This window comes from Paramormyrops kingsleyae, chromosome 1, assembly GCF_048594095.1.
Source record: "Paramormyrops kingsleyae isolate MSU_618 chromosome 1, PKINGS_0.4, whole genome shotgun sequence".
NCBI classification, from domain to species: Eukaryota; Metazoa; Chordata; class Actinopteri; order Osteoglossiformes; family Mormyridae; genus Paramormyrops; species Paramormyrops kingsleyae.
The window spans coordinates 64790740-64808511 of NC_132797.1; positions in this window are offsets into that span (position 1 = coordinate 64790740).

Genomic DNA, 17772 nt, shown 5'->3' on the forward strand with positions numbered 1-17772 from the left:
TGACAACCAGCAAAGCCCTTAATGAACCAGGGGCTAGTGTGGTGTCCAATTAACACGAATACGACCTCAGAAGAAACACCTATAGGACCCCATGGATTATAGAATCTTCTACAACCATTCTGATTCAGAGCTGGAATAACACAGAAAACAGACAGAAAAATCCAGAAAAAAACACTGTTAAGCTTCTCGTTGTATCTATGACTGCCTTTGGTACAGCTCTCAGTTCTCATTGATAAGTTGCCAGGACCTGAAGACACTCTAATTTAAAGCTATTTTATCTTCCTGGCTAACTATTATTTATAGTTTTATGAATATTTATTTACTTAGCTGATATTGTCATCCAAAGCAGTATGCATCTTCTTTTTTTTTTGAAAAACAGGATCAGACAGTCCCTGCAGTAAAAATGACCCATTGCTCCAATCTGGTTTGAACCAGCAGCCTTCTGATATCTGGAATAGCATCCTAACCAAAAAGGATAAGGAGATGACCCAGATGGGACTGGACCTCACAATCCCTAGCTCCGGAAGCTGCTGTGTTATCCATTAGGCCACTGAATCTTACATGTGGTTAGATCACATTTATGTTTATAAGTGATCTAATTTACCTAGTTGTGGGTTCCGTAATTGAAAAGTAAGTGCATATTCATTATTAAAATGTATACAGCCTTGATAATGCAAGAATTATCTAGAGTTAGACTTCCCACCTATCAGCCCTGCAACAGGCTGCTGAGCAGGATCAATACCCCACTATATACTGTTTCCAATCAGGCTTTTTTAATGAAACTTTAATTGAGTCATCAGTTTGCTACTGATTTATCATGAAGTCACACACAAACAGCACTGGTTAGGACCATGTTAAAGTAATGACTAAATAAACAGCCATTCCCACTGCCCCAAAACGCACCAGGCAAAGAATCACCCTACAAACCGTCACATAATTTTTTTTGCGGGTATTAAAAATACCCGCAAAAAAAAACAAAACAAACAATTTCATTGTAAAAATTTTTACAGGAAAAACACGTCTACTGCAAAGGAAGATGTTTTACCACTATAATTTAGGAAGCAGATCCCAGAGTTAGGTTGCATGTGGACAGAAGCCGATTGTGTAAAAAAAGGAAAAGAAATTGTTATTACAAAAAAGCTGATTGCTGCTGTTTCTGTCCAAAATACCAATTTCGAGTGCTTTATTACAATATCAGTCTTTTATGCCATTTATTTATTCTCTACACATGTATCGCTTTTAACAGGTACACAAAGATGCTTTTTCATACAAAAATAAGTAGAGTAAAAGGAATAGAAAAATATGTTTTGAATGAATCTTGCGTAAAGCAATGACGTGACAATATATTGTTCTGTAACGGCTTGTTTTTAAAAAAATAATGTTTAGTTTGCTAAAACATTGATACAAATGCTCTCAGACAACTGGAAGGATGCTGGAATTTATCTGTGAACAGTCCGTCTGAGTGCAACAGATGCAGGTTTAATAGGGACTCAATACAGTACCACCAACAACATGTACTGTACAACAAGCCATGTAAAACAAAGATAAACACTTCATGCGCAGGATGTACACTTTACGATGTTACTTACACACACAAAAGCTGCTTACTTTGCAATGCACATTGTTAATTGTATTGCACATTGTTAAAGGAAAGTGATTAGTTATCATTGTTGACACACCGTAGCACACCGTGCACGACAACTAAATGTGTCCTCTGCATTTCACCCATGTGTGGCATTGTGACATAGCAGACGGCAGCTAACTCAGCACCCAGGAAGCAGTGCTTGGGGGCGATACCTTGGTCAGGGTACCTCAGTGGTACTTTGCTGGTCAGGAATTTGACTATCAATCTTTTGATTTGAGTATTTGTCCTTAACCATCACATTCTGCACCCTATCTATATTTGTTTGACTATACTGTGGTCTCCTTATCCCCATTCCAAATATTTATTACCTATTCATTGTTTATTCATTCTGAACTTGCACTGTACTGCCCTGTCTTGACTGTCTTGCAATGCTGTTTGTCCTGCACTGTCTTGTCTGGTATGACACTACAGTTTATCCCGCATGGTCTTGTTTTGAATGTTTTGCACTACTGTTTTGTCTTGTATTGCACTGTATTGTCATTTATTGCACTACTGTTTGTCCTGCACATCTCATCTTGAATTGCACTACAGTTCATCTTGCACTATAATACTACTGCTTATACTACTACTGTTTTGTCTTAACTGTCTTGTTCTTTATTGCAATGCTGTTTGTCCTACTGTCGCCCAATGCATCGTCCCTCTGCTCTGCAACTATGGCATGAGAATTTCATAAGAAACACTCTGAAGACATGTGACAATAAAACTTGAAACTATTGTCTATACTGTTTACAAACCTGAATGTTGCTCTAATGCTCTGCAGGTTAAATACCTGGCTCTGGGGCATTATAATCAGGCTTCCTGGGGCTTATAGTGGATTATAAGTACCAATCCTCAACCAGCATGCTACCAATATGAGGATACTAAAGTATGTTAAAGTGTAGTAAAATTGCAACTTTCTGTTTATTTAAAAAAAGGTTTTGGCTCTAAAGTGCTGTGATGTGAATCCTAAGTAGGACACAAATTACATATTTTTGAGGGAGGTTATCTAATTTTAATAAGTACCAATTCCCTGTAGAAAAAGGTGAAAATCATGTCAGACTGCTCGAGATATGAACCTGTAGTATGAGTTACTGTCACTAGCTATAAAAGGTGCTGTAATGTTACATATAAATTTACAAATTTTCAAAGTTCCTATGATCTGTTGCAGTGATTAATTGCTTGGCTTTAGGCCCAGTTTTTGAAAGCAGCACTGATCAATGAGAACAAAGCTCTCTGTTTTTCTTCAAAAAGGAAAGGATAAGCATTTTAAGGCCTACAGCTGCACGGTGTCCAGCAGAGCCTGGCTCAGTCAGTGCATGATATTCTCTTAATGCACACTTTGATGTCCTGTCAGTGTTGCACATCCTTGCCCTGTCCGTAAGTTGCAGGAATAGCAATTCCCAAAACGTTTGTGATACAGGATATTCTTGGTTGAGAGCACCTGCTGGAGAAACGTACATGTTGATGAGAGTCCTGTCTTGGCCCCTGTGCTTCCCTGTCTGTTGCAGGCTATCTCCTATAGAGGGTAGCCTTGGCCTGCAAATGCCTTGGTCTATGTTACCGGCATTATGGCAGCCATTATGAAATGGTAGCTATTTGACCTTTGACCTCTCAGACAGCGATTGCTGTAGTGTCTCCCTTTGGTGGAAAAAAGGAAGATATCCAATTCTGACTCTCCCTTTCTACAGGGTGCATGGTCACCAATCAGCATTTACATTTTTTTGTAATTACAATGCCTAATTAGATTAATGTTATGTCTAATGACAGGAAAGCTGAGCTCTCTCATCTTGTGAAGTCTCAGTGTGATGTGCCCACGCAGATCCTAACTAGAGTTAAGCCTCAACCTACTGGGTATAGAGCCATATTGATTTTCCCATAGTCTCTTTGCACCGTAGGAATCTGCATTGGCTGGCCTGAAGCTCACATTGTTTTTATCAGTGTCTGACAGCAAATGACTGAATGAACAAATAAAGTAATGCAGTAGGAGTTAGTGGGTTTAAAATGCTTTTAATGATTTGACCATTAGATTTGGTTTGCAAACCATATTATGACCATATTGCATTATTTACTTTACTTTCTACTGGCTACCAGGTCATGCGGGGCATTAATATACTTTTAATAATCAATGTCCATTTGACTAAGTGGGTCAGTTAGGGGCACAAAGAGCCCTGATGTAAATGTCCAGTCTTCCTCCATCTGTTTGTGTAGACAGAGTAACTGCGATGAAGGTATTGACCAAAACGGGATATTCACAAGGTGCAAACAAGCCGTGTGGTAACCAGTGGATTGCAATCAGATGCATAGCAACTGGATAATCAGCGTTGGGAAGCAGGCATGGTGTGCCCCCTCTGTGGAAGAATTGTGTTTCACGTGCTTGAAATACACTTGTGATAAATGAGAGTCTAGCTGAAAATATAAATGTCTACTGCTGGAGGGGTTGTTCTTTGGCAGAGGGATGTGATGTGTTTTTAATGCACAGCGTTTAGGACGTGTAATGTGTTTTTAAAGCGAGCTTAGAGGCAGGACGTGCGGAGATAAATCAGGGCTGGGGAAAATGTGCCGGTCACTCAGGCTTCCAAAAAGCTCCTCGAAGCTCCAGAGGCACTGCAACTGAAGGGTGGCCTGGTGGCAGGGAAAACGATTTCGGAGCTCGGGACATGGAGCAGACGCCCACTTGGCGGTCAGGAAGTCCAGGCTGTCCTTCAGCCAGTGAGTCCCACATAACCAAAGTTTCTGCTGATATTTCTTACAAATACGAGGCCAGGTAGCTCCGAAATACAGGGTTAAATGTGATATTTTGAGGTCTGTTGATTTGCTACCTGCTTTTAAAAGCAGCACCATGTTGCGTTGATACCCTGAAAAAACTATAATATCCATTAATTCAATTCATAATTTGTTCCCTAATAAATCCTATATAATATTTTTTTAATGACCAGAAAAATAAAGGAACCGTTAATTGATGCACGACTGAATGACTGATGAAGGGAATTATTTGACTATAATTGAAAGGAACAATTCATTACCAAGTCAGAATTTCTTGTGTAAAACGTGAGCCGTTCCTTCATTTGTATGTGCACAAGCATGCTTTGGAACTCGTCAGGAATATTGCGATGCGTCAAATCACATTTATGGCTCAATTGACAGCTGGCTCAAGCCCTATTAATTTGGAGTATAGGGTAAAAACCAGTGTACCCAGCGGATCTTCGAAACCACACATGGAATCTGCTGCTGAATAATAATGACGGTGCCTCAAACTCTGTCTCTCGTGAGGGACGTGAGAATAAGCAGAGATTTTTACGGTTAGCTATGAGCACGGTCGCGTTACAGTTAGCAGACAATACAGGGGCTCTGTGGCCACACTGTTGTTAGAGGTGATTCGTTTTTATTTGAAATTTTATTTTATTTGAGAATAATCACAGGTTTAATTCAGGTCTTTTTTTTTGGGCTGACATAAGAAACAACTTACAGCAACTTTTTAGTTTTTAAAGACAAAGAGAATTCCATCCATCCATCCATCCATAAGTTTTCTGTACCTGCTTATGCTATGTCGGGTCGCAGGGGTATGTAACCTATCCTGGAACACAGGATGAGGTGCCAACTGTTCACAGACAAAGAGATTTTTTTTTTCCTTTTAGCATATAAAAGGAAGTACAAATCACCTTAACTACAGTGTGTGCATTTCAGCGTGTGACTGCAGGCACTTGCCCCAAGCACATGCCTGGACCAGTTCCTGGGCAGGGGAAATTCAATGGTTAGATGGCAGAAATGGGCCCCCATCCTCAAAACATGGAAATGTAGGGGACAGACTGTGAATAGGGACATGCTGTGTGCTGGCAGGGAGACTGATGAGGTTACCGGTGACATGCCGAATAACAGACCGTGTCTCCATGTCACCAGGTCCAGGACACAGCATCCCATGGAAAAGACCCCAATTACCAGACCAGTGTGGAGAGAGGGGGTGGCTTGCCGTGCCAGGAAATGGTTCTGTGAACATCACATATAGAGTGATGGTGGGATACAAGGCACATGCTGGCTTTGAGGCAACAGGCCTGTCCTGTGTAAATCAGACCTTAGAATGATAAGAAAAGAATAATAGTAATAAAAATCAGGCAGGTGAATCAGCCGCCCTGACTGAGGACCCAGAGGGACAGAGTAGGCTCATGGCACTGATCGTAACATTAAGCCATGGTCCTTTATCAAGCTAACTAAAAACTAAATGAAATAAAAGCAAAACGTTTCTATGGGAAACTGCAATAAATAACATCCGAAAAAGAGGAGCGCACAGGCACGGTCCGGCCCTCATTTACGTGACCTATTCTCACCCCCCTACCCAGGATTTTAAAAGCAAATAAAAGCCACAGAAGCACATTAGGCAGAGCTGGAGGCGAAGCTGATAAAAATGATAATTAAGCAATCAGCGGAGGGTTATTTAGAGCAGATTAATTTGCCGCCAGGCTTTTCATCATCTGGAAGCTCCGCGGGTCGCTAACGAGCCGCTGGAACAAAGCGGCGACACGGAGCCGCTGTCACAGAGCCGGGAGCCTCGATGGGTCCTGCTAAGGGGCCGCCAGGGAGACAGCTGGCCCAGTTTTGCCCGCGCGGAAGAGATCGTGGATTTGAGGTGACTGGCTCACTCCTGTCGCTCTCTCAGGTAGGTAGGAGCAGGTGGTGAGAGAAACAGAGCCCACCGCTGAAATGGATGTCATGGGAACAGTTCATCTACTTCTTTTATTACTATTGTTGTTGTTGTTGTTGTCAGTGACAACAATCACAATCACAGGTACTGGCCGTGCTCTTTAAGAGATCATTATCTCTTATCTTGCGAGATGATTAACCAAATTGCTTAGGATACATTGCAGACATCTCATAGATAGTGTTAATTTATGATGATGGTAATGATGATGATTGTTATTAACAACAGTACAGCTACAGCAACAACAATAATGATGACAACAATAATAATACTAACATTTCTGGGGACGAGTAGGGCTAGATACAACTACTTACTTATCCTTTGAGTCTTAAAGGGCCAGACACCCATTTTAATGTTCTGTTAGTCTAGTAAAATCATCAGTGCTAAAGAATCCTCGCTGCTATGAAAAGGTAACGAGATTGTCTAAACAGAGGTGATATTCTCATACGGAGCTGCATGGAATAGAAAATCACTGCCTTAGATACACATGCCAGGAAGGGGAATATGAAAGTGCCCATTATATTAGAAATTTGAAGTCCTACTTGGAGTGGGTTTGTGTCTTTGTATACATGAAAAACAGCATAAAAAGTCTCAAGTGTCAGTGGAATTCTCCTGTTTTATGAACCGCTGCCCTCCTTAAGCACCTGACCTATAATTCTGCATGTTTGTTTGGCTGTTGTTTATTTTGGGTGAAACCCAGCCATCAGTCAGTATGTTTACATGCACAGTTGAGCTACGGTTATAGCTGGGTGGGATTCTCCTTTAAGGATGTTTTATGAATGGCTGCCCTCCTCCCACTTTGGCACCTAGCCTGTAATTCCGCATGATTGTTTGGTTGTCGTTTGTTTTGGGAGCGTCCCAGCTATCAGTGGGATTCTCCTTTAAGGATGTTTTATGAATGGCTGGCCTCTTATAACTTCAGCACCTGGCCTGTAATTCTGCATGTTTGTTTGGTTGTCGTTTGTTTTGGGTGAGTCTCGGCCATCAGTGGGATTCTCCTTTAAGGACGTTGTATGAACGGCTGGAGTCCTTCTGCTTCAGCAACAAGTCTGTGATTCTCCATGTTTGTTTGGTTGTTAGTTTGTTTTGGGTGAGCTCTGTAATATCACCTTGGCACAAGCCCGGTTCTGCTGCTGCGCTGACAGTGTTGGCCCTCCACTCACGTCGCCGCATGCTGAGCTTCGCATTTCACGTTTCTTGTCAGTGAACTAGAGCGGCACCGGCAGCTGTCATGTGACGCAGTCGTTGCTGCTTTCACACTGAGCCCAGTTTTCACAGAAATGCACGTTATTAAACATGCCTCTTAAACTGGATTCCTTCTGAAGCGACCTTTGTTTATTTGGATTGCCGTCAATACACACATACTTTCCATCGGTCCATTAATTCACCTCTCAGTCGTTTATCCAGTACAGGGGTGTGGGGGGGCTGCAGCCTGTCCCTAAGCTAAGGACTCAAGGCTTTGGTACATCTTGGGGGGATGCCAGTCCATTGCAGGGCACAAACTCACACACACACAATCACACACTATGGGCAATTTATGGATGCTAGGTGATGTAATTGCACGTCTTTGGACTGCAGGAGGAAACCGATAGGACATGGCGTAGAACATGCAAACACCACACACAGTGCAGCTGTTGGGCCTGCAAAATATGTTAACCCTTAAAACCCAACAAATGCAAAGTTAGTTGATTTTCGCACCCATTCATCTCAGGCTCATAACTTTGGATAGGTACAATGCCAGAAAAGAATTGCATATCTTTGGAATCGAGAGAACTTCCCTGATCCAAGTTGCTACATTGTGTGCTAAAGTATTCTAGAGTAATCCTCTGCGCAATGAGGCATATACATATTTTAAACATTTTCCACTGAAACGCACCCGGGAAAACAAAGCGCAATGATCCATGCACTACCAACTATTGTCAGAGCAGAAAATATAAACAAAAGGAATGTATGTTACTCCTGATAGTATTTGTTTTGACCTTATATTAGGATTTTGTCTGCATTGTTGTTTGTCTTTGTGTGTTCGTTTCAATATTTCTTCACTTCAGTGGATCATAAGCTAAACAATGGTTTTATATTTCAATTTCTTTATCGCTATAAAGTAATAAATAAAAAAGTTATATAAAAGCATGCATTGCTGTCTATCAGATAACTTCAACAAGTTACCAAATGGATGCAAAATTAAAGATATTCATATAGTGTATTCAAGGATACACTAACCATTCCTTCACAATACTAAACCATAGAAAGGTCCCCAATGAAAACCCTGCATTCCCACATCATAGAGATTCTAATATCAACATTTATAAGATTATATTTGTAGTGGCTGCAAAAATTTAATATTAGATGAGATGAAGAAATTTCAATAGGCAAAAGTAGTTTTTCCTCATAAAAATGATGATATAAAGACTGTTCAAGTAATCAAGCATTTACATGTCAAATTATGACATATTTGAGTAGGCCAGACTGTGCTGAAAACAAAAACATCTCATGTACGTACAATGTAATAAGGATAGGGTTCAAAGGGTTAAAATAGCCACTGCATAACATACAGACAGCAAGAGACAGTGGGAGGGTTTTTGTAGGACTTAAAATGCAAAACACTGGACAATTTAGCAATAAGAATGATGAGAAAGGACTGCTTAGGGCTGAAAAACAGGAGCTATCAGTGATGTGTAGACATGGTTATAAACTTTGATTAGTGGTGGGCCATATAAAATAGGATGTGGCAGTTTAACAGTAATAGGGGATTACATCACTAGAGCATGACCGCAAGTTAAAGAAAATGTGGGTTTTGTAAGTCAGAAGAAATGGAATAAAGGGAAAGTCATTGTCAACATGAGCTGATGGAGTATAGATGACAATATCACTCTGAGGTGTGATTGTGGATGAAAAACTCTCTTCTGTTTTCCCGAGACTAGGCAAGCACTTGGATTAAAACACAACTTTGATTACCAGACTAGATGTACAATCTATAATCAGCAATTAAGAAACCATGTCAGACGTACATATTTACTGCAGCAAACAAGTGAAATATTTTAATATTTACCTGGCTAATATGCTGCTGCTCCCGGCGCACCACCAAAAAAACCCACCAAGGTTTTGTTTCCACAAGACCTTTGAAGGTGTCCTGTGCTTAGCAGCAGATCCTATCTCCTGTAAGTGACATGGTGGAACCGCCATGAATGGCACTTTATGTACTAATACATCTCACAGATGTTCGATTGGATTGAGATTTGGGGAATTTGGAGTCAACACCTTGAACTTCATCATGTTCCTCAAACCATTCCCGAACCATTTTTGCAGTGCAGCAGGATGCATTATCCTGTGGAAAGAGAACACTTCCATCGGGGAATACTGTTGCCATAACGGTGTGTACCTAGTTTGAAACAATGTTTAGGTAAATTATATGTTTCAATCTAACGTCCACAGAAAAGCCACTGCATTGGCTTGCGGTTCTTCTCTCCTCGGATCACTGACCATGTGCAACCCGCAAGCCTCGCTATTTTGGAGATGCTCTGACCCAGTCATCTGGCCATGATGATTTGACCCTCATTAATAAAGTCACTTAGACTCCTGCCCATTTCAGCACATCAATTACTCTAGGTCATGCTCTAGGCTTGTTGCCTGATATATATCCCAGATCATAACATGTGCCATTATTACAAGATAGTCAACAGTATTCACTTCACATAGTAGTCATATGTATATAGGTGGTCATGTGTATATAGCCTATATATGTACATTTGATGATGTACATTGTATATATATACACACCGATCAGCCATAACATTAAAACCACTAACTGATGAAGTGAATGACATTGATTATCTCATTATAATAGCATCTGGCAAGGGTACCATTATACATTAGTATATGTACTGTCAAGCAAGTGAACAGTCAGTCCTGGAAGCTGATGTGTTGGAAGAAGGAAAAATGGGCAAGAATAAGGATTTGAGTGACTTTGACACAGGCAAAATTGTTATGGCTAGATGACTTAGTCAGAACATCTCCGAAGTGGCAGGTCTTGTGGGGTGTTCCTGGTATGCAGTGGTCAGTATCTACCAAACCAGGTCCATGGAAAGCCAACTGGTGAACCATCAACAGGATCATGGGTGCCCAAGGGTCATTGATGCATGTGGGGAGCGAAGGCTAGCCCATCTGGTCTGATCCCACAGGAGAGCTACTGTAGCTCTAGTTACTGAAAATGTTAATGCAGGCTAGATAGAATGGTGTCAGAACACACAATGCATTACAGCTTGCTGTGTAGCCCCAGACTAGTCAGTCTGCCCAGGTGACCCCGGTCCATGGCCAATAGCGCCTACATGGACCCATGAGTGTCAGAACTGGACCATGGAACAATGGAAGCAGGTGGACTGGTTTCATGAGTCACATTTTCTGTTACATCATGTGGGCGGCTGGGTGTGACATCTTTTAGCAGGGTAATGCACCCTGCCACACTGCACAAATTGTTCTGGAATGGTTTGACGAACATGAAAAAAGAGTTCTAGGTGTTAACTTGGCCTGTGTTTAACTATGTGTTAGACAAACAAGTCCAATCCATGGAGGCTTCACCTCACAACTTATGGGACTCAAAGGATCTGCTGTTAATGTCTTGGCGCCAGAATCCACAGGACACCTTCAAAGGTCTTGGGAGTCCATGCATCGACAGGTCTGTTTTGGCGGCACAAGTGGGATTTACACAGTATTAGGCAGGTGGTTTTAATGTTGTGGCTGATCAGTGTATATATGCAGTATTGCTACAGTTACAGCTTGTTACAGTTAGCTTTGTAGAAGAGATGGTAGTAACTGGATATGCTTCATTGCTTGTTTAGAGCGAGTAAATTCACTTTATTTCAATTTATGACATGGACATGGTCTAAAATTGAATTTTGTCAAAAGATAAAGAAGGACAGTGGAGTCCATGAAGCCCTCAGTGTTAAATTGGTCTCCTTTGGACTGAGGAGCTGCGAGGAAACCAAACAATACTGAAGAATTATGAAACAGATAAAGGACAGACGCATCAGCAAAAGTCTCACAGGTGCTGCAAAAACAATTGCTTAGAACAAACATGAGAATCTGCCCCACTATCAAACACACATTCGTACGTATGTACTCACACAAACACACAAGAAACAGAGAAAAAGGCCAATATTGACAAAAGATCAAAACGTAATCTCTTAGCTCACTGGAATGGTCACTTAGTGATAACCCAAATGCAATACTTTCCCCCTAAACAATCAACTTGTGGAGAATCCAATAGCCAATGATGGCCACTTCAGCAACCAATTGACATAGGGAAGGGTGGTGTTGCTGAAATTAATGAGCCTATCAGAGTGAGACTGATTGCTCCCTAGCAACAGTGAAGTATTAGTCCTTGACACAAATGGGAATTTAATAAACAGATTATAAAATGATTATATAAAACAAAGAAATGCTTATTACATATTTATTCAGGAGAGGAAGCAAATTCAATTCTAATTACCATTAAGGCATCAGCGTGAGCAGTAATCTGTGGAAAGTATTTTGCTGCACTCCAAACACCAGAGTAATAACCTTTAGAAATTGCAAAAACATGAAGAAAGAGTCAGTTTTGCCGTTTACCAGTCATGTTTGCATCCTACAGTAGGCGAACAAGTCACCTAGTCGGAGTGACAGGCCTGTGTTCTTGGTGAAAAGAACTCACCCCCAAATCAGTGCTGCCTAATAATGATAATAATAATAATAATAATAATAATAATAATAATAATAATAATAATAATAAAACAGTGTCAAAAGTGTGAAACCTTGTGACTGTATCTGGTTTCTAGGATTGACACAGTATTAAGATAATGTGGAAAATTAGTTTATTAAAAATGAGTGGCCAGTATTGGGTCTTGTTTTGTAGCCCAGCAAAGAAGTATACAATGTTCTTTGATTATCTCATTCTGCCATTATCCTTCCCCAAAGCTATTTATTTGAATTTCCATCAGTTTACACACATCAGTGATTAAATAAACAGATTAAATAAACAATTTTCTTTCCAATTTCTACTGATGCATTTTTTCTGTTGTTTTTATTAGTTGTATATGCTGTGATGCTTTTTTTTTCTTTTGCTTCTCTGTCAAAATAGACTGCCTGGCTCTAAAAGTTGGGCTGCCAGTGACTTCCCATGATGCATCACTCTGCATGATACCCTTATCTGGCTCAAGCGTGATTACTTCTATCTGTGACTTCAGAGGCACTTACAGAGGACTTAGGGGGGACAGCCAGGAGTCTAGGAGACTCCAAAGGTGCATTTTTCAAAGAGGAAAAATGAGGATGTATAGAGGGAGCAAACAAGCCCAGTTTAACAACGTCACATCGGAGTTATACCTGTAATCTGAAAGGAAAGTGTGCTTGGATGAACAGATGGATGAAGGCAGGGGGTAATCAATCAGATACTGGAACTTACAATAACCTCCCTACGTTCCTAGCACACGTAGGTTATTACTAACCCCGTTAAAGGTGCTTAGAGAAGCCAAATGGAAGCCATTTCAGTCCCACCTTTCAGAATTCATCTAAGCCGCTGTATTTTATATTCATAAACAGGTGACACACCAGAGCTGATACACTGCATCCAATTTTAAACTGAAAACATCCATTCCTGTCTCCCCAGTGCCAGTGGTGATAATTTCAGTCCAGTAAAACTCATGCGGTATTCAGGCTGAAGTTGGTTTATGTAGAAGCCAGAACTGATATCCAGTTCCACACCGATGGAATAAAAGCACTGAGGTACAATTTTATTTTATTAACAACCTGACACCATTTTCAGTCATTAAAACCGTCCTTTCCTTGCTAAACAAAGGTTTTCTTTTATTTCCATTATGCTCCCATTACTACCAGCTGATTTAAGTATTTTTGAATTTATGTGACTATATTAATTAAAGTATACATTTTCTCGCTGATATGTAATTTGCTGGTGGAATTTGAAACAGGTAAAGGTTCTAATACAGCACAGGGAAGCCAGCTGCATTATGGGCATAGAGATTGATTTGCACTATATCTTGAACCGGGGTTGGGACCATTCCAGAATGCATCATCAATTCCAGTCCAAATCAGGAAATAGAACTGGAGTTGGGATTTAAATCTCCCTGAAATTCAAATTCATTTCCAATTCTGTTCTTCGTAATTTTTTTCTCGATCCCAACTCCAGTTCCATTTTCTGATTTGGACTGGAATTGATGAATGCATTCCAGAATAGCCCCAACCATGTCTTGAACTCTTTATTTTCCTTTTTTACTCCCAAAAATAACAATGAAAATTATATTTCCAACATCCGTGTTGACAGCTGACACTGCACGGGTGGCTTTGATGCTATACTAAAATTGTGAGTTGATATATAACTTACGGCACATAACAGCAAATGCCTTCCATTATGTATCTGATTCTTAAATGTTATCAGTTTTTGCAGATTTCTTCTCATTTTCAGTAGATTGTTGCAAGTGTTTGGGAGGAGCCGTGGCTTTCGAGAGACTGCAGATGCTATATGTGGAGTAGATTCTTTTATAATGTGCCTTACACATTTTCCAGATGAGTGTCATCGAGGTCTCGTCAAGTGTTGTTAGGGATTTAATGGGCATGTGTTTGTGTATAAGTGGGTAAATAGATGACAAAATGGTTGTGCGAGAGGCTGAGTGCGTGGGTGTTTGTACATTTGTGTAAAGAAAACAAAAAAAAAAAATTGTAAAGACTGTACCATTTGCACATTTGTGTGGGGAGGCAACATTTCTATTAGTTTCTCCCTATCTAACTGAGTTTGACCTCAGGCACCCTGGGTAATTTTTCCAGCTGATTCCGGAACACATTTACTGCTCTGTGCTAGACCTCACTTAGCAGGACTCTTAAGGCCTAATAAGTGTGATGGTTCCTACAATCCAGTGTTAAGTGAGGGGCGGAGTCAAACATCACCTTATGACACAGAAAACAAAGCCAGTGCATTGGAACTTAACAAGTACCGTTGGTCTGACAGCTGCCACCCGTAATCTCTTCTGACATTCAAGGCGAGAAATCACATCAGACTTGGAGTAAAAATAATTAATTCTAAGGTTACAATTTTTTCATAAATATAAATTTTTATTGAAAGGGAGACTGGAAGGTTCTGCTACACCTAATAAAAACAAAGTCCTGCGCCAGTGATTCTTATAAAAATGTCTAGATTAAATGATTTACTTATGGCAAGACCACGCAAAATTAAAATACCAGGGAATTCAAATGATAACACTTAGACTGACAATCAAAACAATTATATATAACAAGATAACACAGTGGGACCATAATTGGCAATTAGTGTGATTATCTGAGACAATGACTGGGTTGCAGTTATCTAACATCTTCTGATTATTAAGAAAATACCTAAATTGTGAATAATCAAATCTTCAGAAACTGAGGTAATTAATTAAATTGATGTTTCCTGAGCAAAATCTGTTGCCTGAATCTAATTTTAATAATTATTGACCTCTGGTTGTCAGCAGCAGTTAGAAAGAATTTGAGAAAATCTTACTAATTATATTACAGTGCCTGAGCTGAAATGATATGTTTAATTGATCCTGTTTAACATTTTTAATGTGTTTCACACGTATCAGCGGCTGAGTGGCTTCAGTGTATGTACAGATACCTCTCCTCATTTTAATGGCATGCAGTATTTCTGGAACAGTCCATGAAGATTAGCTGAATACAAATTATATCCAATTTTACCTGAAGTAACTGCAGTCCTCTATCCATAATACAGTCCATCCCAAACAGATGGTTAATGCCCGGGAATCTTTTTTACAGCAGTCATTAATACAAAGGTAATATATCCATCCATCCATCCATCCATCATACATATTGGTAATAGATGTGAGGGTATGTTGGAGCCTGTCCCAGGCAGCCAGTCTATTGCAGGACACGCACTCACACAAGCAGTCAAACACCACTGAGATGCCAGTTAGCCTAATTTAATGTCTTTGGACTGTAGGAGGAAACCAGCGGACCTGAAAGAGACCCATGACACACAGAGAACTTATTAGTAGACTGCAGAGCATGCAGAAAGGTTCATTGACACAGTGCATGTAAACTCTAGCAGCAATAGTTTGAAAAACATGGCCATTACATGACTGATAGGGGGCTGCCAAGATGTATATTAAGAGAAATGTGTGTTGCAAATACAATAAAACTGCATGTCTTGACTGACCATGACCCTTATTGGTAAAAGTAGACTGAAGATGGATGATGGATGGACGGATAGATGAATGGATGTCTTCACTGACATGTGTTAAACAGATATGTCATTTTCACTTTGCAAATATTTCTGCATGCACCACGTTTTCCTTTAAATGATAACTTGCTTGCTTATGCTTCCAGCATTTTCTGTATGAAATGGTTTTGCCTGTGGTGCTGATGCGTACATTATTAAAAGCATCCCTGAAAATGGTGACTCGGTATGATAAAAGTAATCTCTATGTATTTGTTGCTCTTTCACTCTCAGTATTTTCTTCTTGTTACAATGCCTTTCTTTGGGAAGATCGGGGTCTGCTAAAACCCTCTAACACAACCGAACTCTCAAGGGCCGAACACACCACCTCCTGCAAGGGAGAAACCAAAAAATGAATTCAGATCTGGCTTTTAAAATTTTTCGTGATTTACTAGTAAATTATTTTTCTGAAGCACAATTGTTGCATAATGCAGGATATTGAAATTAATCTCTAAACAAAAACACAGAATAAGGATCAATTAATTTTTGTGTCCATATAAGATTCCACTGCAGTGGTGGCAGTAAAGATTGCCGACGAGGATGTGAGGGTTACAGAATTTCAGGTTATGTCATTTACTTGCCATGATGGGGTCACCATGGAAACAGAGTTCCTTTGTTTTATTGTTCTACAGCAGTGGGGGGGGGGGGGTGACTCTCTTTTTCTCATTAATTGTTTCTTTTTCTCTTGCAGAGAAAGGAGTCTTGTAGGCTGTAATGACACGTCCGGTTGCCCTGATCTGAGAATTTGTTAGTGCTTCGCTCTCTCCCATTCGATCGACAGCTTCCCGTCAGTGTTGAGGAGGCATTAAAACATGTTGCAAGTCGGTACGAAAGTCTCCCTCTGAGCCTCTACTGGCTTCCTGAATTCGGCTCTCATTTGACGCCATCTTCAATTCATCTGTTGACTGGAGGAGTTTTTTTTTCTCCCCATATCTTCTCCGTCGTAATATTACTGTTCCTCTCCGCACTCGTTCTGCAGCTCAATCTTTCCTGACTGTTATCTCCCAGACTCCATAAAAAAGGCACCATTTGCTCCAAAGTAGCACCCTGCAGCAGCACTGTGCAGTACGAACCTCACAGAATCGTAACAGATTTTCACGATGCTCCAGTAGTGCACAAAACCCTGTTGTCAGATCATCGCTCCAGTTGTTGACAAGACATTTTTGGTGGCTAGAGATTCTCCCAGTTCCCCTGCCTGACACCCAGGGGTCACCACTGGGGATAATTAAGAGATGGTTTATGCATCAGGGCTGGTCTAGTGGCCTCACATTCATTCCCATTCCTGCCTTGTCATGTTGGGGTGAAAACACACATTTAGGTGAATGTGTTTCTGGAAATTGCCCATAATGTGTGTGATTGTATATGTCCTGTGATGGCTGATATCCCATGGGCAGGGTCTCCTGTCTCCTGGACATCCTACAGGCTTACGGTCACCCTATACAGTGCTCAATAAATGATCCATTCATTCGTCTTTCTCAAGAGACTTTCCCATACAGAGCTCACAGAAAGTCTTGGGATAATTCTATAATAATGTTGTAAAGTTATTGGTTTCATAACAAATGTCCATCGATGAGCAAAGTTCAACATATCTGTACATATCCTGCACACAAACATTTTCTTTTTATTAATTTAATATTTTTTTGACTGACTCATTCAGTTATATTCTTATCATTTCGCTATTAATTGCAACTGTTGTCATTGGCTGCCAAAGGGATACTAAACACAAATATCTGGTGTTTTATGTTATTACAAAGGCGTTACTAATTAAAAAGCCCCCAATGAGACTGCTTGTCAATGAACATTTTAACTCAGAACAGCTCTTTTAGAACTATAATCTGGGTTCCAATTTATTACTACTTAAAACTACTGGTTGTTTCTAACGTGATGTATGTTGTAATTAAATGAATAAAGTAATGATGATTTGTTATGAAATCAATCAATTTGCAACATTTTTACAGAATTAAGCAAGCGTCCCAAGACTTTCTGTGAGCCTTGTATAGGAAAGTCTGTTAAGAAAGATGAATGGATGTATTATTTTTTACTGTCCCTACAGTAATAATGACAGCCTATGAACCCCAAACCCTGCATTATGCTTTTTTTTTATATTTGTGAAACTGAGCCGACAATATAATCTGAGTAAAAATCTTGTGTTTGGGGTCATAACTGAAGACCATAATGGACGTACTGCTGGCCTAAGGTTAC